The 24857-nt window shown below is 36.4% G+C and overlaps 1 protein-coding gene across 1 annotated transcript in view; it reads right to left on the bottom strand.

The window, feature by feature from the left end:
• The window catches only part of cdkal1 (CDK5 regulatory subunit associated protein 1-like 1), a 314438-nt gene extending 290188 nt beyond the window's left edge, over positions 1-24250 (bottom strand). Inside the window, exon 1 of the mRNA XM_053494246.1 lies at positions 24197-24250. The gene's annotated coding sequence lies outside the window, so the exon portion shown is untranslated. The remainder of the gene's footprint in view (positions 1-24196) is intronic.
• Between the last annotated feature and the right edge of the window lie 607 nt (positions 24251-24857).

The raw sequence follows: 24857 nt of genomic DNA, 5'->3' as shown, positions 1-24857 counted from the left end.
CTTTCAGGAGCCAGAATGACTTAGCAGAAATATTAATGTAGACAAAGAGTTTTTTTTTTTAGATGACATAACGTTAGCAATTTTTATTTTTATTTTTGCTGAAAGTGCTTTTATGACTAATTTACACTGTTTATAACTGACATTTACACTGTCAGGTAAATGTGACCCAATTCCAATTTTTTGCTCATATGTGACACATATCAGATATGTTCTATGTCCGTGTAAACAGGAAAAAAACGCATGCATTCCGATATTTCGAGATCAGTTTCAGGCCTCCTTCATATGTGGAAATAAATCAGATATAAATCAGATATGTGCTAATGTGATTGTCGTGTAAACAGACAGATCGGATTTCCTAAATCATTGTGTTCTGTACATCATTAAAACTGCGACTTCTTTGCAGTTTAATGACAGAATGTTATTCTCCGGTGAAAGAGCGTGTGGAATTATAACATCGCAGGTAACATTAAAAAGGAAAAGCACCCAGCCCCCACGCACCCTTTTTTATGCTTATTAGGGCTAAATAAAATTAAGAAATCAGTATTTGGTGAATGAAGCATATGTACAGGCTGAAATTATGCAGTTTTTTTCCTCCTTCTCCGTTTTAAAACCATGGTGACGTTTCATGGACTTTGCATATATCGCAGAGTGTCAAGCATATTTTACCTTCGTCTATCTTGGCTAGTGTGTAGCGCAAGAACCTCCCTTTAAGTATGCGCGATGTTTCAGAAGGTATGGCAAGTGTAAACACGTGTATCAGATATGAGTCGTTGTTGAAAGAACGTGTAAACAGACAATCAAAAAAATCAGATATAGGCAACAAATCAGAATTGGGCATCGAGACCTGCAGTGTAAACGTAGCCTTAGACTGACATGCTCTTCCCTCCTGCAGAGTATACAAACCCACTTTCACCCATGCTGTGCCCAGCAACAGTAATTGCACAGGAGTGATACATGGGTAAACTTCCTAGTGCTGTTACCATCTATTATCACCACTCATGGACTGCGTCCTGCTCAATCAAATTGTAACTCTGTCAGAACTGGCAAGCTTTTATCTAATGTAACTTTGTAAGAAATATTTATTTTATTTTTCTAAACAAAGTGTTTCTAAAATCAAGATTTGACAATGATAGTTATCTAATAAAATTATTTCATATTCACCATATTTTTTTTTTTTTGTAAATCATTAAAAAAACATATTTGCTTGACATGCTATCAGAACTTACTATGGGTTGCAAAACTGGGTCCTTTAATAAGAGTTTCATTCTAAATCTTAATAACAATGAACTGAAACATGCAAAACAACAACTGAAAAAAGGGAAGAACTAAGTTTATATTTCTAAAATAATTACATTATTAGTTTCTGAAAACCTCAGCAGATAATCTGCCCTGTGCAAAGATTGTGATCTGTGTGGGCTATAGTGTAAAGTTAGGAAAGCTTATAAAAGGAAGTGATACCAGCGTTCTCTGGTTCAGGAGCTTTATTATTATTATTATAGTACTAATAACAAAACAATCATTGACACGAACTCACTCAACACTGATCCAATGGCACTTTCGCTTCCAGATGCCCTGTCCGACACTCCATGGTCGATCTGGCAAGGGGGTAGTAATCAGGAGTTCTCGTTGCTGTGTAGGTTTGTTTCACTGACAAATTGTGCAGTTTTCTGTGAACAACTGAATCTTCTTGCTAATGCCAGGCCACCAAACACTTTGTTTCGCACGCTCTCTGCACTTGACAATACCCATGTGACCTTCATGAAGTTTACTCTAGACCTCAGATCTTTTACTGCTTGGGATGATAACCCTGTCGCCATAAGTTAGAAGATTGTGAAATACAGATAACTTATCTCTTACAGCATAGTAAGGCTTGGCATGCTCAGGTATTTTTGAAGAATACTTTGGCCATCCTTGTTTCACGTATCTCAGTATCTCTTACAATTTAGGATCAGCTTTTGTGTTTTCCACAATCTTGCTCAACTGTGAATGTGACATTGGCCAGGCTTCTCTAGTAGACTTCTCTAGAGCCTCTATGTCACCTGTGAGCTCCACTGATCTTAGTTGTGGTGTTGTTACAGCCGGGTGGCTGGAAAAAGTATTAGCAGCAACCATAGCACCACTTTGTTCAGATACATGACATTTTATCTGTTCTGACTGCCGTGCATGTCTGCACGCTTTGTCCAGCGACAAGTCAGACGTCACCTGCAAACTCTGGGACAGTTCTTTGTCGAGAACTCCAATCACTAGTTTGTCTCTTATATTGTCGCTTTTAGCATCTCCGAACGCGCACGTTTCAGCCAGTTCGTGCAAGCTCCGGATAAACTCTTCCACGCTTTCACCTTGCTTTTGCACGCGCTGGTAAAATCTTGCCCTCTTGTGTATGATGTTTACTTTCGGCCCAAATTATTTATCCAACTTTTCCAAAACTTTGTCATACCTGTTCTCGTCGCCCTCTGTTGCATACACGAATGTGCTGACAATTTGATCCGCCTCCTTTCCGAGAGCATATATAAGAGTACACACTTGCACGTCCTCCGACTCTTTATCCAACTTCGTTGCTATACGGAATCTGTGGAAACGCCGCTTCTATTCCGACCATAGCTCGGGATGACTGTAGTCGAAACTTTCGGGAGGGGAAAACTTTTCCATGTCGTCGCGTTGACTTCTGACACGATGTAATGTTAGGAAAGCATATAAAACGAAGCGATACCAGCGTTCTCCGGTTCAGGAGCTTTATTATAGTACTAATAACAAAACAATCATTGACACGGATTCACTTAACACTGATCCAACAGCACTCTCGCTCCCACATGCCCTGTTTGACACTCTGTCATAACCGCTGTACTATGGGCGCATAGGCTATTCGATACGTTACCGTATATATGCTAAACAACTATCATTCTGTATAGTACATGGAGCAGCAACTCTATAAATAAAAGCAAATTTCCTTCTTTCTTTTTTATTTTGGGACATGCTAAGGGAGCATGTGGGGAAAATAAAATAGCTGACAAAAATGTCTGCCTCCTATGTGAAAACTGTATGATGTATGTATGATGTATTTGTCTTGATATTGTTATTTAAACTAAGGTTTATTTATTTAATTATTTATTTAGACTCTTACTTGTATATTTTTTAACAATGCATTAAAAAGCAGAAAGCTGCCATCACGGGCCATCCAGACAAAACCTTTCGTTCCTTCTCACCCCAAATATAGGAGCAACAGTGATATAAAAGATATATTTGTAAGCATAAATATAACATGGTAAAAAATGAGAAAAAAAATCTACAGTTCTAAGTAACTCACCTGTTTTTGATAATCCATATCATATCCCACTGCCAGCACAGCATGGTTGACCTTTTCTTTGTGACAGTTGGGGGTCAAAATATACATTTATAGAAAAACATATAAAGCTGAATTCTACACATGTCTACACAAGTGAACTTGCTTGCCTTTAATGTGATTTTGTTAAACTGCAATTAATACTAATCTTTCTTTTTGATACTCACCACTCTTGTAAAAGCGGAATGTCAACTGTCCAGCATCAAGGCAAACAGAAACTGGGCCACCTTTAACAAGAGCAGTTGCCAAGAGCATCCTCACTACCTTTTTTTTACTTCAATTCCTTAAATTCTTGGCTGCTTTCCTAGATTTATTATATACACACCGTTGCAGTTGTTGTTGAAAATGGGTCTCTTGACGGAAGAAAATGTATTTATAGTTGAGTATTATTTCCGCTCATACGGAAGTACAGTATACAATGTTAAATTTCTGCCAACAGGTCAGAAACTCCTAATAGTCATACTTTTTCAAGTTAAATTTCATTCTGAGGTAAACATCAGTCTGAGGTAAATTTCCCATCTGATATAAATTTTATTTTAAGGTAAATTTTAGTCTGATATAAGTTCATTCTGAGGTAAATGTCAGTTTGATGTAAATTTCATTCTGAGGTAAATTTTAATCTGATGTAAATTTCAGTGTGATTTTATTCATAGCAAAATTTCATTGCTTAGAATAAGCTTTTTCTTGTCTCATGAAACTAAATTGAGCTGGCCTAGAGTCCGGCCAAACCATTGTGTAATGTCAGGAGGGGTGCCTGAATTTGTGGTGGTGAAAACTTGACCTTTTAATTGCATTGTTTCTGTAGAGAGTTGTTTAATTTTTATTTTGTTGTGTAGAACTTTGGCCATGTTTGTGTTAAATTTGTCTTAACCATGTGACAATGGAAAAGTAATGGTTTCTGTATAAACATTAATTACCCATTAATGAGAGAGTCCCAGGAAGGGGCGGAGTCTGGCCTAAAAAAAATAAAATAAATAAAAAAAGGAGACCAGCCTCCAACATGGTTGCTTGTTAACCAAGTCAAAGTGAGAGTGCAACAAAAGGTGGTAAAGGTGAAGTTGTTTAGTATATATTGTAACAAAATAGATTAAAATATTTTAGATTTACCTAAACACTATTTAGCTACTCAATTCCCAACTGTCTAAAGGTTGAGAGACAGACTTGAGCTTGCTCATGGGCTGGTGCTTTCCTGACTGCTGATGTAATGCTGATGGAGACTCTGGAACCTTCTGCTGCATTTTCTTTGTTGAGATTCTTGTTCTTTCTAAAAGGTATCTGAGATGGCAAGCTTCTGAAAAGAACCCAGTTAAAGTAAAATGTATGGAATTACCAAGTTAGCCTTTCCAAAAACAAATATATTGGTGTTTCATCATCAGTGCAGTAACATTGATCATGGTTTTTACCATACAGTATAAACCAGTGATAGTTGTGATTGTTACCTAGATATGCTAATCCACCCACAGGTAGCATTTGAATTCTTTTTGCAATTTTATTTATTTATTATTTTATTTATTAACCTTTATTTAACCAGGAAGATCCCATTGAGATTAAAAACCTCTTTTTCAAGGAAGACCTGGCCAAGATAGGCAGCAGCAAATGTCTCACAGTTACAGAAATTACTCAAACACAGACAACAACAACATGCATGCAAAAATAAATAAAATAGTACAAATAAAATAAAATGACAATCAATCTATATGAAACAATTGCATATTATTTAAGATTTAAGAACAAATGTAAGCTGTGTAATTTTCAGCTAAATATACCACAGTTTTTTATTTATTTATTTATTTATTTATTTGTTTGTTTATTTATTAACCACATACTCTGTTGTTTTAACTTCCATTTTGACTCCTTGTCAATAATAATCAAGCACTTTATTTTAAATTCGGCATGAAAAAGTAAACCAACCTTCATCGTCTGCTTTGTCGTCTTCTTCATTTGATCTATGGCAGGCAAAGTAGGTGGTGCGCTGGATGAATGATTGGTTAAGTGGTTTTTGCTGACTTGACACTGACGCCTGGTGGTGTCCTGCAAATTTCGCTAACAGACTTTCCACTTAAATATTTGCAGGCTTGAAGTATGTGTGGGAGAAATTATTTCTTCATTAGAATCTATATGTACTGTAGGCTTAATTGGGTTGGCCCTGAGAAAAAGTTGAACATTCAGTCATAAATGTATAATCAAAAATAGGTTTGGGCTTAAATGATAAGTGTAGACAGAAATCACTGAACACAAACATTATCTCATTGCTTTACTTCTTAATAAAAAAAAAAGGTTATTGTATTATATTTCTCAATTGGTAATGACGTATAGAAAATGTAAAGTAAGTTTGCCATTTGCCAGTTTAATTTCAATAAATTCATTTGGGTATAATGCACATTTGTAAAAGGTAAGCCATGTTAAACAACTACCTTAGTGTACTGTATTATATTGTAGCGTTTTTATCACCGGAAAGGATGGTGGAGAGACGAGTGAGCTTATTTGCTGCCCAATGCAAATAGCTGGGAGTACTTTATTTAGCACACATGCAGTCTAACAAACAGCATGAGCAGCACATTCACTCCGGAACCTACATCCAATTCAGCTTCAGCCTGAACCGGAGCACATTTCACACATCACACACCCCCACACACACAAACAGGGCCGAAGCCACTAACCAAAACACCTTTCCCCAACATGGTGAACACACCGACATCCCCGCAAGGCATGCTGGTCGCCAGCCGCCGCCCCGCCCACGCCACAATATATTAAATATATAAAAAATTTACAAAAAAAATGTATTTCAAAATAAAACATTTATTTATTACAAAACAATTTTGTAATGGAGTTAAGTCATTACCAACCTCTTCATTGAACACATGGTGTGTAAAAAGAGAAAATTCCACGGGTACTTTATTTTTGCAAATCTAAAGTGTTTTCCACAGGTGGAAAGTGGTCTACTATTTACAAATATATCTGACCTTTAACATAATATATACATTTATTTATTTTATATTAATTTAATTTAACATTTAACATTTTTTAATAAAATTAATTTCAGAGATCCAACCATCTACCCATATATACAGATTAAAATGAAGTAAATAGAAAAGGACTAAACACTCTTTAGTCTGGATGGCACTGTTTGTCAGAAAACCCTAGCCCTTAAACCCCAAAGCATTTTTAGCTATTCTTTGCATTATTATGTTTTAATAAATATACTGTATAAGAGTCAGGATTGTGCAATATAGAGTGACATTTTTTTTCAGGACAATATATTTTTCGATATAAAGAACTTAATTTTATTTCATTTTAAGTAACTATACACACATAACTGAGCAAAAAATTTAAGCAAAAAATATCATAAAGGCAAGAAATTGAACAGATTTATAAGATCAAGTGTGACCATAATGTTTTTTTTTTTTTTTGCAGTGTATATGTTAGCCTAATGTAAATGTCAGTCTGATGTAAATTTTATTCTGAGGTAAATTTCAGTCTGATGTAATTATCAGTGTGATGTAAATTTCAGTCTGATTTAACTGGCTCTGTGGTAGGTGTTTCGGCTGACATGCAAAAGGCCTGGGTTTAATTCCCAGCCAGTGCCCAAACCCCAGCCACTGGATGCAGTGCCAGTCCCAAGCCTGGGTAAAATGGGATTGTTGTGTCAGGAAGTGCATCCGGCGTAAAACCTGTGCCAAGCTTGTATGTGCTGACCCTTGCTTGGAGCAGCCGAAAGCCCAACAATAACATCTATTTTAAAATTTTTAAATCTAAAAGATACCAGAATCAGCGCATGGCGGCTCTCCAAGACATTAAACCGACTTTATACCAGTATTTGGTTTATTCCAGAGCTGTAAATCTTTTCCCAACATTACCAAGACAATTGTGCAGCTCTTGGCATACTGACACTTCCCCACCCAAAAAGATTTTTTCATTACGTCTTGAAAAAATGGATTGCTAATACATGTGTTTTTATCTTGTCAACCAAAAAAGAAAAAAAGTTAAATAAAACATGCTTTCCTGAGGCTGCCAATCAGGATTATTTGTTCTTATATTATTTCTATCCATGTCTTGACTCAGTTTGCTGTTGACCAGATGTAATAAAAGGAATTACACTTGTATTTATAATAAATTAGGTTTAATATTCAAGGGAGTGTATTTAAATTATATAATAGGTTTAAATATCAATAATGTCATGATCTGTCATCCAACTAAAGCAGCTGAGAATAAAGTAAACAGCACCTCAGTGTGGTTATGTAGATCAACTGTGTTTGATGAGGACAGATCACAAGTTTTTGATCAGGATCTTGGTCAAGAACAATACTGACTTGACCAAAATTAAGGCATTGGACTACGGTTTAGAAGATCCCAGGTTCAAACCCCACAACCACCAAGTTGCCACTGTTGGGCCCTTGAGCAAGGCCCTTAACCCTCAACTGCTCAGATGTATAATGAAATGAAAAAAATAATAAAAAAATGTAAGTCGCTCTGGATAAGAGCGTCTGCCAAATGCCTAAATGTAATTATTTTGCTAGAATTACTTCATAAACACAGAGAAACCCCCTGTTGAAGGATTACTTTGGTTTAGTGTGGAGTTTAAAAATAAATAAATAAATAAATAAAACCCAGTGGCAGTGGGGGAGTGGTAGAGCATCAGCAATGGATGAAGAGAAGGTGTCAACTGACAGGCAGCATGTGACGAGGCTCACGTATATTGCTTTGTGTTTGTCAGTGTGATGAACATGATGAACAACCTGACCAAAGCATTAAAAAGAACGAAGTAATTAATTTGCCTCAGCATTCACTTAATACTTCCAGGTAGTACATGTACAGACCAATATTACAGCAAAAGCATGGCATAATGCTTGTGTTTTAACCAGTGTTACCACAGCAAGTAACCACTTACCACAGAAGTTTCCACTTCTCTCTGCATATTTGCATTTACATACTTGAATATTTACATCCTGCTTACAGACAGACTGACTTCCAGTTTGCAAAAAGGCACAGAAGTGCACTTTGCATAATGTATAAGCTTCAAGTCAAACAGCTTTTTGTTTGATATCTATAACCATGTACACTGTTAGACAAAATCATTGTTAACTAACCAACTAATGACTACTAATAAAATGTAAATATCTCATTTCACTACACAGATTAACTAATTGATTACTAATTGGCACCTGGGTATTGTCATAATATCGTATCAGGTGGTCCCTGGTGATTCCCATTTCTACTACAGTGTGTGTACAGTATATTTACCAGTTCCTCGCTACAGTACAACGGCATGGTGACAATTTGCGTGTTGTGCTGTAGCGATGTCGTCCTGGCAAGCATGCGCGTTCCGGAGGTGGTGGAGTAGTGCACTTTTCAGACTCGGTGCTACCAGGAGAGGAGGGTGCTGCAGCTGCAGGTTTCTGGGTAACTGCGGAGCATGGTGTACTGGGAGGTGGCGATGGTCTGGCCTGTGAGCATGAGGCAAGCTCAGTATCACCTCTTCTTACATCAATTCCCCCAGGTATTCCATGAGAGGCTGATTCTTTTATTACTGCCATTGCCGCCTTCTCCTGTGGTGTTAGTGGTGACACTGAACTGGACCCAGCACCTTGCCCGGTCTCTTTGGACTGCAGCAGCTCTGGCCTTGGCATGGGTCGAGAAATCATGACATTTTTTTAACACATCCTGCCAGTCTCTGGGTGAACCTGAACCGGAGGCAGCTATCTTTCTCGCAGTGTCACTCCAAATTTTTTTTTATTTTTTTACTGCTGTTACACACATTAATTTTGAAGCTGGTAAAGAGTATTGTCTTGTAGATATACACCTCATCCAGCAAAATTTCAACTTCCTCTGATGAGAAGCTTGGTGCCCTTTTTTTTCGTTGCCTCTTCTCTGCCATCTTCTCCATCTTATCTCTCTCTCTGTTTAGTGTAGGTAGGTTGCTTTTATTTAAGGTTTCAACCAATAGCAATGAAGAGTTTGTTGCACATAAGTAATGGCAGCTGTTTGTCAATCAACTTTAATTGTATACCCGGTCTGTTTCACCGCTACTACAAGTTACATGAAAATATTAGGGACAGTTTGGTGATTTAATTTATATATTTGTCTATTATGGCATGCTATCGATAAGTTAACCCATGTCGAAATAAACGTTATTGGAAGTATTTTGTGCAATGTTTAATTTGCATAGAAAGTGCTGTCTTTCTTAATGGATCCTAATTCAGTACCTTCACTGTAAACAGCGCTTACGTTGGATGTAAGAGGCAGCTATTTAAGAAGACTCCTGAGGGACAGTTCACCCTAAAAAAAGTAAACAACTTACGTAAGATATATCTTGAGAGTCTTCTTAGTGCACTAAGAGTGTGCGTTATCGGGAAACCGGGCCCTGGCCAATAAGACGTTTCGAGAAAAGAAATCTTGCGAGCTGCTGCGGAAGCATGCGGCAAGCTGTGAAAATGCCATTCATTACCTGTAGGGGGCAGTCATGTTTCAATCTGAAATATACTGAAAATGTGTTCTCTCTTAGGCGCCAATTGACAGCAGGCAACAGAGCTGATAAACGTGTCAAGCTCAAACTGTAAATACTAATATGTATTTATTCTTCATTTTCCTCTCTCCTTCAATGATGATACTTCTTTGACTGCGCTTTCTCCATTCAGTATTATTATTATTATAATAAGTTGTAGTAGTGCTCCAAATGTATCATTATTGTTATTATGCTTATTATTATTATTGTAACGCACCCGCGCGTGTGCATGAAGTACAACAAAGAATCCAAAAATGTATGATAAGTTAGCCTAAAACAATATTGTTTTATTGTGTATATACATTTTAAAAATGCACTAAACAATAAACACTGCCTTTTGCAAAGTAAAAGTGAGTTGTGCTTGTGGATTTTTGATCAAAAGGTAATAAACGCGTGCGCAGATATGAGCAGATAGATTGATAAAACTGCAGACATATTCCCCCAGAAATGCAACAAACACAAAAATATGTGCTACTCGCTGAATACAACGTGACAGCACGCAGAATCCCCGTGTTTTGACTGCGCTTTCTCCATTTATTAGTAGTAGTACACTACAAAATGCTGGGTTTCTGTATACACATCGTTGGGTTGCTATTTTGGGTACTTTAATCACACTGTTGGGTTGCTTTTGCTATGAATACTAAAAGTGCTGCATGATTAATCTCACTGTAAAATACGGAAAAAGAAATGTCTCCGTTTCCTACCTAGACCTTTTGTTTGCATCACAATGAACTGAAGCTCAGCACGTCTTCTTTACTTGTTTAAATCTGTAATATTTAAGTGAAATATATTTCGCGTATAGGCCTAAATAATCATTTTTTATTTATGGACATGTGTAGTGTGTTTTATTCAGATTTGATCCCCAGACAATCCCCAGGCACTCTGAGCTTATGTACCTGCACACCTAAAATAGATGGCAAAATATTTTTTTAGTCTAAGTATTATTATTTTTTTTTACTTGTGTTACTGTTGTTTACTTACAATATTTGTTAATTTAGTTTTTATTTAAATGAGGTTTGGGCTCAGGGATGTAGAGCCTATTTCCTATGTAATCTAATTAGAGCTCTACCGCCTGCTTGAGTGTAATTCATAAATTATGTTTATGATAATGACATGAGATACCCTAAATCGTGCTTTAAAATTCATCTAAAATTCATTCATCTGCGTGTGTAAACCCGTGGATCGCACTTTCACTTAACGCACTGTGAAAGTGCGAGCCGTGGCATTTTGGTCAAAAGGATGATAAACGTGTGTGATTTATCGATAAAAAATGCAAACATACACCCCCATAAATACAACAAACACAAATATATAGGCTACTCGCTAGACAGTGTTGTTTATTTTTTATGTGCATAAGAATTGCATTTCAATGAATGTTTTATGGTGCTCCAGTCTGCCACTGCCCAAGACTTTTAAGGAAATCTTCTAGGTTTGTTTATTCTCCAGAGAAAGCATACCACAACTGATTCTATAGTAAATTAAAAGACTGGTATCAAAATCCAATTTTGTCGGATTGCGAGTAACGCAGTTTGCGAGTGTTCCGCAATACGAGCAAAGATTTTTAATAGATTTTGACTTGAAAAATGAGCAAGTCTTGGTTTACGAGTACCGAGTATCATGTATCATGCATGCGCTTCTTGTTTTGATACCGAGCGTCACGTGATCACAACTGAGCCAGCATTTTTTCTCTATCTTGTGCAGCAGAATTGTGGGTAATCGTCTGCCCTGATGGGTCTTGGTGCTCGTCTCTTACTGGTATAATTAACATCCGTGCACGCGTGTACTGTTTACTATAACACTTTGACCACGTGTGTGTAAAACATATTTTATTTTGTGTTTACAGCGTGCGTGTACTGTTTCTTATAACACGTGTGTGGGTGCGTGTAAAGCAAAAGAAAGTCTCATTAGAAGGTTAAAAATCCATTTTCTCCCTCAGCCTGTGCGTGTGCGTAATTTGACATCGTGCTGGTTCACACACTCTTTCTTGCCTTTAGCGTGTGTGTGTGAGTGTTTGTGAATCAGCACAGTGTCAAATTAAGCGCACGCACACCCATAACGAGAGGCACAAACACACACACACACACACACACACACACACACACACACACACACACACACACAGTTTCTGTGCGCATAAACAGAAAAACTTATCTTTTATTTTTACTTTTTTTCATTCTAAGGTTAAAAATCTATTTTCTTTCTCAGCCTGTTAATATGTGTGCGCGCGCGCGCGTAATTTGGCACCGTGCCAATTCACACTCTCTCTTGCTCTCTTTTAGCGTGTGTATGTGTGTGTGTGTTTGTGAACCGGCATGTTGTCAAATTACGAGCACATAAACAAACACTTATCTGTCAGGATTTATTTTTACTTTCTTTAAAGGTAAAGTGCAGGTTAATTTGTTTTATTTTTACTTTATATTCTGTATTAATCATTTTTATGTATTTATTTTTTTGGGCTGTGGAACGAATAATTTGAGTTTCCATTATTTCTTATGGGAAAATTTTATTTGGTTTACGAGTATTTTGGAATACAAGCCCAATTTGGGAATGACTTATGCTTGTAATCTAAGGTTCCACTTTCGTCTGATTTAATTGGATTTAATTTAAAAGGTGCGTGTGTACAAAAAGTACAAAAAAGAATACAAAAGTAAATAATTATCAATAAAGTTTGGCTAAAACAATATTGTTTTCAATACTGAAGCAAACATGATTTTGTTTTACAATAGATCTTTACAGATTAAAACAAGGAGAGTACAGTAGATGTGCAGAGCTTCAGTTTTTGTGATGAGGAAAAAAAGGGCTAGGAAGGAAACAGGTTTCGTTATTTTACAAAATCTGAATACATTCAGTAAATTTATGAATTACACTCAAACTATCAAATCCAACTATGAAGTCTGATTTAATTGGTACCATTAAATATTTTATTTCTATTTATGTTTCTATTTATGTTTTGCTGGCAAAATACATTTTAGGCAGAGGCGTCTGCTCGTTCTTGTTAATTTGTTTTTAAACCCCTCAATTCTGCCAATTCCCCCATCAGTGAAACCGGTTTGATAACTTTACACCTATTGTGATTGAAAGGTGAAAAGACTAAAGTAACTGGGGTTCTGTGGGGGTTCACCTCGAAACATGCTGTCACCTTATATTCAGCGAATAGACTGAAACAAAGTCATGTTTGCTTCAGCAATTAATACAATATTGTTTAAGGCTAACTTTATTAAAGATTATTCACTTTTGTATTTTTTTTGTTGTACTTCGTCTTTTTGCACACACACACCTACTATCAGAAAATTTACTTAATTTCAAGACCATTTAAACCGAGGCATTGCTATATCTTTCATTGTTTTGTTCTTGTTAAGACATTACAAAAACTATATAAGAAACTTACTAGGAATTTTAAAGCATGATTTCAGGCATCTCATTTCATCCTTATGAAAATAATATGAAGCACATATACACACATTTATCATAAAAGATCTATTGTAAAACAAAATTAAATTCATGTTTGCTTCAGCATTGGAAAAAAAGTTTTTTAGAAGTATTAAATTAACACTACTAAAAACATTAAAAAACTGGAAACTAATAAAATTATTATTATTATTATTTATCCAGCTGTCAAATCATCAGAACTTTTTAGAAAAGGAGTAAAACCACAAAAAATTACTTGGGGTGTATTGGACAATTCTTCGTTAACAGTTTAAAAATGATCAATGATGTAAGTGTACATTCTAAGTGTAAGTCTAGATTTTTTTCTGCATAATTTTAATATATGATTGATTTTTTTTCCCCCACCACACATTTCAAGAAGCTGATGAATCCTAGAAAGTTTATTTTCTCTTATGATGATTGAGATTCTACCACTTTACAGGCTTTTAATTTGTTCCAGTATTGCCTTTCCTTGCAGCATTACTGCATCACTGTCTGGTTTGGGAATTGTGCCATCTCAGACTGCAAGATCCTACAGCAGATGAGCACAGTTGGACATATAAGAAAGATCTTATGAGATTATTGTCTTAAACCCCCGGGAGGGAATTGTTTTACATTAAGAACAGTATTCAAAGAACAGTACAAATGTCAGAATGAACTGAAGGGCTAGTGAGATGGATCCAAGCACAGACAAGAGGCACGCTGACGTAGAGGCTGGCGTGGGGAGTTTGTAGGCGTGGATGCAAGCCATGAGGTCTTTTATTAATGTTTTAACAAGTGAAAATGCTATGCAGAGATGTAGAGGAACATGACAGCTTAGAAAAGAAAATGGCAAAAGATGAAACAGTCTTTGAAAGGCAGCGTGACAATAAAAGGCTCTGTTTTATTGCTTAATTTAAAGAAAACAATTAGTAAAACAGAATAAAACATACTTGCTGATGTAGGGTAATTGAGGGAAGAACTCAAATACATCACACAGTTGCTGAGTAGCTTCACTTTTAATGAGAAGACTGGAAAGATATCTTTAAATTTGTCCTTTCCCAATCCTTGCGGTAAATATTAGAATACAACATCCAGGTACTAATGTACCCCGTTACTACTGACCTCTATGCCTCTATGCGATTCTTTATATTGGGTGTGGACTCTGTCATTCTGCGTTTGCATCATTTCAATACAATTGCAGTCATTTTTAGGCTTACACTTTGAATTTAATTTGTAAAAGCCAGAAATGTCTCCATGGTTGTGCTGAACAGATCCCATGCTACCTTGTTACAATTTAATATTTCCTCATCATCAAAGACTTCAGAGTGATGGTTGTCAAAGGGGAGTCAGTGTATTTCAGGTTTATCAGTATTTGCACACACCGCTTTGGCTTGTTTGATGGCCTTTATCCACATCATTGCCAAATAGGGAAAGAATAATAAAAAAAAATATATATATATATATATATATATATATATATACACAGCTGTTTGTCAGTGTGTCCAGTGGTGCTTGATGATACAAGACATACTGCATCTAAACATAGGTGGGTAGAGCAGCTAAAAAATTTACTCAAGTAAAAATGCATTCGGCGAAATACTGTTTCTTTTACTGTGAAGTAACTATTTTAATCATAATGTATATGTTTTTTTATTATATTAATTATATTATACTATGATATACATATAATATAATATATGATATACAGTAAATAATACAGTAAATACAGTAATATATTATATGTATATTATATAAATTATATACAGTATGCTAACATTGCAACATTTAATAAAACAGCTAAGTTTACTGCGACAAGTCGAGTTTGTGTCTTTTTTTGGCAGCCAGAGAAGACACCGCAGTATAAAGCGGTTTATTTTGCACTTTGTGTAAGCGAAACATGCCTTGTATAGGAGGCCAGGAATGCCGACTTAATATTTTTTTCCCGTTATGCTGCGGGTTTAAGTGGGGTCATGTGACTACATATGATTATTCTTGCTGCGTCTGATAAGTGAAACAGTCATACGGTTCTGTAGATCCACAGGCTGCAGGTGTAGAATAAATGGTAGGAAACCATTTATGGAGGGTGTCTACTTATTTAACAGGTTCTAGACCGGATGGATTACTCTGAAACCTGACAACAATCTTCTGAAGACCTCTTGTCATCAAAATGACTTTGGAGGCAGTTACAAACCTATAAAGATGAACAATTATATTTAATATAATTTCTTAAAACTTGTAATAATTATTTTATATAAAAAGGACTTATTTCTACTCTCCTGCTAATAGATCTGATATAACGTAGTAAATCTCTAGATTCAAGATTTAAAATCTCTAGATGGACACCTCTCTATCTTCCTCTCCTTTGATTCTTCAGGATCTCACCAGAACATTTACAATGGTTCATGTTCTTTGTAGTAACATATGTCGATGGCACAGGCGTTTGGTCAAACATATAAAAACCCCATCTTTTGCTATTAATAAACAGAGACCTTTCTGACAGACAATGTGTGTGTGTGTTTGACTAAGTCCTTCCTTGCACCAGAAAAGCTTACCGAAGCACAGCAGACAGACCGAGCAATTGGCTTCTTCTCCTACGCAACTTTACATAACTAAATCAACATCTATATTGTACATATGATTAGCTTAATGTAAGTATAAAAATATATAATCTTGTATAAAAATAGAGAGTTTAATTTTGTTTATTATAAATCTTAAGAAAAAAAAGTTAAACTACTTACTTCTCTCCGCTCACTTCAGTGGTGACCTCCTCAAATGGTTTAATGATATCAGTAATTTCTTTGGCAATTTCCCATTCCTCTGGTGTTAATGTTGGCAGAGAAGCATTGGTGAGAGCCAGAGTGGAGATGATTGGATCTTTCAGATCAGTGAACCTTTTTAACATGTAATAGGTTAAATTCCACCTTGTGGACACTTCCTGTTTTAGACGCAACGGCTCCTGTCCCATCTGTTTCTGTGTGGCCTTGAGTCTGTCTGAAGCAACTGTGCCTTTGTGGAAGTATTCAACAATAGATTTCACCTTTTGCAGTACATTTTGGACCTCCTTCAGTGCAGCTTTGACAATGAGGTTTAACATATGAGCAAAGCATGGTATGTGGTCCCAGTGGAGGTGTTCTCTCAGAGCTGAAACAATATTGCTAGCATTGTCAGTTACACAAGCTACAATTTTGTTATCCACATCCCATTCATTAGTAACTCTGGACAGCTCTCTTGCCAGGTGAGAGGCAGTGTGTCTTTCTGTCAAAACAAAGCAGTCTAAAAGATAGGATGTCATCTGAAAATCTTCTATGAAATGACAAGTCACAGCCATATAACTTGTGGCGTTCACAGAAGTCCAGCAGTCTGTTGTGAGACATACAGCAGAGGCACTCTTGATTTCATCCATTATTTCTGACCTTAGCTTGTCATACAACCTAGGCAGTATGGTTTTTGAGAATGTTTTTCTACTTGGTAGAATGTATGATGGGTCCAGGAGATTTGAAAATTCTTTAAAGCCCTTATCCTTAACAACTGAAAATGGTTGAAAGTCACAAGCAATCATTTTGACCAAGGCCTCATCAAGTTTGCTCTGTCTTAATGGGTCAATCGGTCTTGTTATGAAACTGCACATTGAGGTTTGAAGATGTGGTCTCCGTGCCCGAACTGATTCTTGGATGGTGGTGGGCGCTGCGGGTAAATTGGCAGGTGTGGATGTGGACGATGAGTCAGTTGAGGGTCTAGCTGAAGTAATGCTGCTGGAAACCGTTCCAGCTGCAAAAGGGCCACTCTCTGTTCTTACTTGTGCTAACAGCACAGTTGGGTGAATAGATTTCAGGTGTCTCCTCAAAATTAGAAGTACCTCCTCCTTTGGTGGAAAAAGTCTTCTTGCATAAATTACACTTTCCCTCTGTGGCTAAAGTTGCCAGAAAATGTGTCCAAATGTCACTTCTTTTTCTTGTGGCCATTCTATTGAACTTGTCAAATCAGGTTTTGAGGATTCCCTTCTTTGCGGATCATTTAGTGTAAAAGTGTGGGGATGGATGGCGGTTCCCTTGGAGATAATTTTGAGTGACAGTTAAACTTACTGGATACAAACTTTGTTTGACCCCAACACTTTATATTAGTATTTAGGTGACATTTGTTTGACTCAATCATTTGTAGATAAGTATTCAAATCTGTTATTTAATTTTATATGACTGTGTTCCTTACTATTCTTTTCACAAAATATTAAGCAAACGTTATGAAGCAAATGTTTAGTTATTAATAGTATTATTATTTGCAATTAATTACTGTTTGCCCCTAATATTAAATCCAAGCACATTTACACATTTTCCAAAATAAATAAATAATAAATACAAAATAATTTCTGAGTACATTATATTTGTATAATATTTTTTATTAAATGCAAAAGTATACATCATTGATAAGAACAATTTTTTGCATGCTTTTTTATTAGATCACAATAAACAATAATATCAATATTCGGACTAAACCTGATCTATTTCACTGCATAGCGTCTATGGGAGTCACGTGACAAAAGAACGAATGGTTCGGGTCGGAAGATATGACAGGTGAGCTGCTTATTCTGTTTATCATATGTCTTTAGCTGCATTGTAATATTTTAATTACTGAGACTATAGCAAAATTGTGTTTATGAAGTCGTGTTCAGGGTCTGTTTATTGAAAATGTAACATTTTTATATCTTTTTCTGATCAAAAGAACGAAATGACTCAAAAAAAGATTTGTTCATTTTGATGAACGAGATTCAAAGAACTGAGTCACTAAAATAATTCGAACTTTCCAACACTAGTCTCAGGATGCTTTACTGTTAGCCTGACACAGAACTGATGGTACCTTTAAACATTTCCTGAAACGAGCGAAAAACATCAGTGACAAGCAAAGTTCTGGTGCAGAGATCAGACTGCTGAGGACTGAGGTAAAGTCAGGGACTTTTCGATTGTTTGGGGCATCTCGAGAAAAAAAAAAGCTTGTCTGGAGAAGAAAAAGTGAGTGCTACCATCGGTTGTGTGTCATGCGAACAGTAAGGCATCCTCAGACCATTCATGTGTGAGGTGGTTTGCTCACTCCCAATTTTGCCTCAGAACACAGCCATGAATAAAGAATGATACAAAAACATTCTCCTAGAACATCATCTTCCAACCATCCAAGAACAGTTTGGTGATGAACAGTACCTTGTTCAGCACGATCGAGCACCTTGCCATAAGAAGAAAAAAGTAATAACCACTGTAAGTGACTCAAGTAAACAAACATTTTGCGTTTACAAAATATGTTTTTGTCTTTTTTTTTTGCGTGGAATTTTGCATCCATGGACGGAACACTCACCAGACCTTAATTCCACTGAGAACTTGTGGTCAATCCTCAAGAGGCAGATGGACAAACAAAAACTCACAAATTCTGACAAACTCCAAGCACTGATTATGTGAGAATGGGCTGCCATTAGTCACAATGTGGCCCAGAAGTTGATTGGCAGCATGCCAGGGTGAATTGCAGAGCTCTTGAAAAAGAACGATCAACACTACAAATATTGATTTTTTGCATAAACTTACAGGTGCATCTCAATAAATTAGAATATTAGAATATTATCGAAAAGTTGATTTATATCACTAATCACTAAGTTATCACTAAGTCTAAGTTTTAATTTTGAAGATCATGACTTACAGCTAATGAAAACCCCAAATTGTTTTTTAGCTCCTCGCTCACTCCAAAGGTCCCCTATATAGACGGCCTCCCCTTCTGCAGGTGTGTGAAGGGGCAGGGCTGAAATTATGAAAATAGATTTGTGGCTTGTAAACCATATTATTTTAGGCTTATGTGAAGGTGGTGTGCTTGGCATGAGGAATCTAGCTAAAGAAGGTGTGGTTACAAGAGCGAATGCAGCTGACCAGGGCCATGTATCAAGTGGATATTGTAACAAAGCCAAAACGTGTGACAGCCGTTGTTGAGAGAGGGAGCATTAGATCAGTGCTATGAACCATTCCGCGTTGTAACAGAGCCAAATCATTAGACAGAGTTATAGTAGAGAGAATGGAAGCATTTGGTTGAATCTAGTAGTGCAGCGACAAATCCAAATCATGAGATAAGAGGAAACAACAAGGAACGACTGGTAAAGGATACATGAATGGATCTCAGAATCACACCACCTTATAAAAGCGAGGACGCCAATTAGCCTAACCTGCATATCTTTGGACTGACTATCTTTGGCAAACTCCCTGCACACGGAGACAGGAATCAAGCCTGGCCGTGAATCGAACCCAGACCCTGAAGGTGCAAGGCGACAGTGCTAACCACTACACCACCGTGCGGCCTCAAGGGGAAACATAAGGGGCCTTGTCTACACTTATCATATGAAAATAGATCTGTGGCTTGTGAACCATATTATTATTTTAAGCTTATCTGAAGGTTAATGCTTAAATGCTGGGAGAAATCAACTGTGAATGAGAGACCAGTATGCAAGAGGCACAGTCCTGGGGCAGAAGAAATAACATGATAGCCTTGAAAAACATGACCATGTGCAAAGAAACATGACAGCATGTGAAAACACATGACAGGGGAACAGATCGTGAACCCATTACAGCTTTACCAGAAGTGAAGTAGAAGTGAACTACTAATGCAACAGTTGTATTTTATTTTGAGAAGACATCTGTGTGTGGTGGCTCTTGATGCACTGACTTCAGCCCCACCCTTACAGAAAAAAAGGAAATATACTGTATTGTATTCATTAAGTTCATTATATTGCCTACAGTAGGTTGTGCTATATTGCACAATCCTGACTCCTATATATTTATTAAAATATAATAATGCAAAGAATTGCTAAAAATGCTTTGGGGTTTAAGATCTAGGGTTCTCTGACAAACAGTGTCATCTACACTAAAGAGTGTTTAGTATTTTTTATATACTTCATCTTACTCTTCACATACGAGAAGATAGAGGGGAGAGTTGCTAGGTTGGATCTCTGAAATGTGAAATTAATATAAAATAAATCTACATATTGTGTTCAAGGTCATATATGTTTGTTGTTAGTTATGTAGAGTAGACCACTTTTGTGCTACAGGTAAGGCAGGCCGCTCTGCTGGCTACCACCACAGTCATATTTCACACTGCAATGTACAAATTATTTGAACTTTCTGCTTTAGAATTGCAAAAATAAAGTACCCAGTGAAGGTTCTCTTTTAATCAACCATGTGTTTAATGAAGATATGTAGATATGTAGGTTGGTAATGACTAAACTTCATTACAAAATTGTTTTGTAATAGATAAATGTTTTATTTTGAAATCTAGCTATATTTAAAAAAAAAAAAAATAATTCAACCACAAGTTACTGTATATCCCATAACTTACATTATATCTCCTTTTTTATTTTTGCATTTTAATTATTCCTTTATTATTCAAATATTTTGTATATTATTGTTTTTACTAAAATCACTATTATTAAATCTTAAAAATTGTAAACATAATTATTATATAATGCAGTGTTGTATATTATGCACATTAAAGTTGAATAAATACTGTGTGCAGGCTGGTAAAGCAATATTCTAATATTTTTTACTACAATACTAATTTATAAAAATACAAATATTTAAAAAAGATAAATATGAATTGAATGTAACTCATGTGCCCTCTAACATTAAAACACATTGCATCAATTAATTTATATATGAGGGTGATTCCATCTCAAATGAACCAGTGGAAGAGAAATTTTCCACCATCACCTCTCAGATTTTGCTGATTTTTTCACCAATTGTTGATATTGCCATGAAAATAAAAACCCCCAATTTTTTTGTCCCAAGTCCCACTCGTTAAAAAATGGCAGCCATCTTAATTTTTGGCCTCAAAGTGCTTTAAGACATGCCACGCCCCTTTTTGAAATCCTCTTTTCCTAGATAACTCACTTGCTGTATGTCATATAGAGGTGAAACTGGGTATATTTATGTAATTTTTTATGTAGATTTAGATTCCGTAATCAGAATTTGGCTATCTCCTGTGGTTATGGAGATATTTCTGAAAAACATTTTTTGGGGGTACCCCTTTTCGACCCCCCAGAACCCAAGGTCTCATGTATATATGTTACTCAAAAAAATAGGGGTTACTTCACATCACCTTATCTTGAAAATAAATAAAAACCAGAGGTGTGTTATGCCCTGTTTTATAGAAATCATCAAAAATGAATTGTCCAGGTTTTGCAAATGTTTTACGATTTGATACACATTTTATATACAGAGAATGTACATGGATCTACACAATACGCCTTATCTACCAGTAAATGTGTCATTTTATGGTGGTACATGTAAGATACATGTATCCATGTCAAACAGTATCCTGTAACTGAACCATTCAGGTTCATACTGATCAGAAAGTTGAATTATCTCCAACCAACTCCATGAGTGACCTCGCACTCAAGGAACTTGAGGATGATTGCATCATCTTTTTCTTCGTACTAACTGAGTGTGTTTCATTAATGTTAATTCTTTTACTGAATCTTTCCAATGTAGTTTGTTGTCTTAATCACAATTTGATTACAAAGACTTGATGGCAAAGCTTGTCTGTTCTTTGGATTCTCGTGACTATATGTTGCACAGGCGTGAGCAGTGGCCCCCAATCAAAACTATCTGATTATCTTAATTAGGGAAGGGCAATATGGCCAAAAATATTTATCACGATATATATATTTGAACATTTGCGATAACGATATAATTGACGATATGATTGACACGAGACAAAATACTTTACAATTCCAAAACTTTATTAGTGCAAAAAAAACCCCATCAACTTATTTTCTATTAACTAGCAGCTGTTTGTATGTGCATTAAAGCTTTATAAAATTTTAACAGTGCAAATGCAAATTCCTTGCTGACGACAATTTAACCAAAAGGCATTTCCAGTGGAAATGGGCTGACATATCCTGAGCATAACCATGTATAATATACACAAAACTTAAAAAGAGTTGCTTTGCAACATAAAACTGCAGTGTGGTAAATAAATAGGTCAAATACTAAAACTCAAAACTCTTGAGTAAAAACAAAACAAGCAAACAAAAAACATGGATAAATTATGCTACGGCTCATGGAAGTTTTTCACGTACTTTAACAGCTTTGTCGTACTCAAACAAGTGCTTCTGCTTTAAATTATAAAAAAGGTTTGTGGTGTTTCCTCCCTTCGCCTCGACGACCCGCTTGCATGTTATGTTCTACAAAAAATTGTGCTTTGTTGGGTATCTGACGGACGAAAACCAAACCAGTTCCACACTACTGAAGTTGCACCATTTTTACAAACCATTTCTGGTTCATCTGGTTAATAGATAATATTAATTGAGTATTGTGAATTAATTTGCAAATATTATATATTTTTATTAAATAAATCACTATTTCTTCAATAGCTTCTAGGTCACATGACCTGGTGACCCCAAACTGGTACCAAAATAATCAGATCTGAGACCCCCAAAAGGTACACCTCAATTAGGTACAGAAATGTCCTCAATTATTTTAATTCAATTTTTTATAAAAAAATAAATAAATAAACGCTGTTTCTTCAAGCTACAGATGCGTTGAAATTAATGAGATCCCTCTTTTTCAACCCAGACATTCTGTAAATGCCACGACGACCCGCTTGCTTGTTATGTTCTACAAAAAATTGTGCTTTGTTGGGTATCTGACGGGCGAAAACCAAACCAGTTCCACACTACTGAAGTTGCACAATTTTTACAAACCAATTCTGGTTCATCAACGATCCGCTTTCGCCCTTCTCATTCTCCGCCGCCGCCATGCTTTATCGCCCAAAAAAATGTATGAAAACAAAGGCACTGCACATGCGCGTTTTACCCCTATTCAATCGCGATATTTCATTTTCTTATTATTGCCTAACATTGTACTGGTATTACCGTGAAAGGTATAATCTGGCCCAGCCCTAATCTTGATGGTATATTTGAAAATGCTGATTTGGACCCAGATGACACTGTTCAGTTCAAGCAGTGGAATCATGAAAGCCATGGCAAAATTTCTGACATGTCTTTGTGTCTGATTTTATTATGAGACTTTGTGAAAAATGTGACTCCTGCACAGCTCATCACTATACAGCCAAGGCCCAAGCTGTTTATTTAAAAGAACTCCAAGAGAAACAGTCTTTGACTAGATATGCATTACAGAAGAATTTAAGGTTACTTTTACTTTGAAAGGAGCAGATTTTATGAGTATGCATTAAGTATTCTACAGATATTGCAGTTCATTTCTGTATGTCAAATCATAACATGTTGCAAAACCTGGACAATTCATTTTTAAAGATTTCTATAAAACAAGGCATAACACAACTCTGGTTTTTATTTATTTTCAAGATAAGGTGATGTAAAGTAACCCCTATTTTTTTGAGTGACATGGATACATGCAGACCTTGGGTTCTGGGGGTCGAAAAGGGGTACCCCCAAAAAATGGTTTTTCAGAAATATCTCCATAACCACAAGAGATAGCCAAATTCTGATTGCAGAATCTGAATCTACATGAAAAATTACATAAATATACCCAGTTTCATCTCCATATGACATACAGCAAGTGAGTTATCTAGAAAAAGAGGATTTCAAAAAGGGGCGTGGCATGTCTCGAAGCGCGTCGAGGCCAAAAATCAAGATGGCTGCCATTTTTTAACGAGCGGGAGTTGGGACAAAAAAAATGGGGTTTTTTATTTTCATGCCAATACCAACAATTGGTGAAAAAATCTGCAAAATCTGTGATCATGTGGTGGAACCCACTGGTTGATTTGAGCTGGAATCACCCATTATAATATTAATAACTCACTTTTTAACCTTTGCTTATCGCCTAACACACACAGATTAAAAGTTTATCCAGAATTAAATAAACTCTAAACCCTGCCTGGCTAATCCAGCTAGCATAGCAGGAGCCACATGTGAGCTAAAAACAAACCTCCAGCACACAGTCACTCACTGTATAAATGAATAATCTCGCTGTTTTATCTCTGAATGATCCCCCAGTAATAATAATCTCTCAGTAATGATCCCTACAGGAGCTCAGAGTCAGGCCGGGACTTTATAAACGGTTCTTTAGCTGAGTTTGGCTGTTTATCTGGAAGTCTCCATGCTGAAGCAGTAGCGCTAAGGCTAATTCCTGAACACAGAGCTAGTGCACTACATATGTGCACTACTGAGGGGTAGAGCCAGTTCAGTCCTCAGTGTTCGCGCGCTCTGTGGTGCACTACATAGTGAACAGGACGCGGTTTGTAGTCGAGCCCTGTATCGACGCTCTCTGTCTGAGTACGGAGGCTGTGTTAGGACAAAATTCACACGTTTAGTCTCAGGATGTGTTAAAAAGGAATAATGTAAGATTTAAAGTGATAAATTGTTTATTTACAAATAACGTTAAGAAAACTATAAACACTGTGTTTACTGCTGTTGTAATAGATTTATAGATTTACCTGATAATCACACACTCACTCACACACTCACTCTCTCTCACACACTCACACACTCACTGACACACACACACACACACACTCACTCACTCTCACACACACACACATACACACTCACTCACTCTTACTCATACACTCTCACTCACACACTCACACTCACTCACTCTCTCTCACACA

The sequence above is a fragment of the Clarias gariepinus genome, chromosome 4, assembly GCF_024256425.1.
Source record: "Clarias gariepinus isolate MV-2021 ecotype Netherlands chromosome 4, CGAR_prim_01v2, whole genome shotgun sequence".
NCBI lineage: Eukaryota > Metazoa > Chordata > Actinopteri > Siluriformes > Clariidae > Clarias > Clarias gariepinus.
Note: the sequence above shows the minus strand (reverse complement) of the source record. Positions and strands in the feature narration are given on the sequence as shown.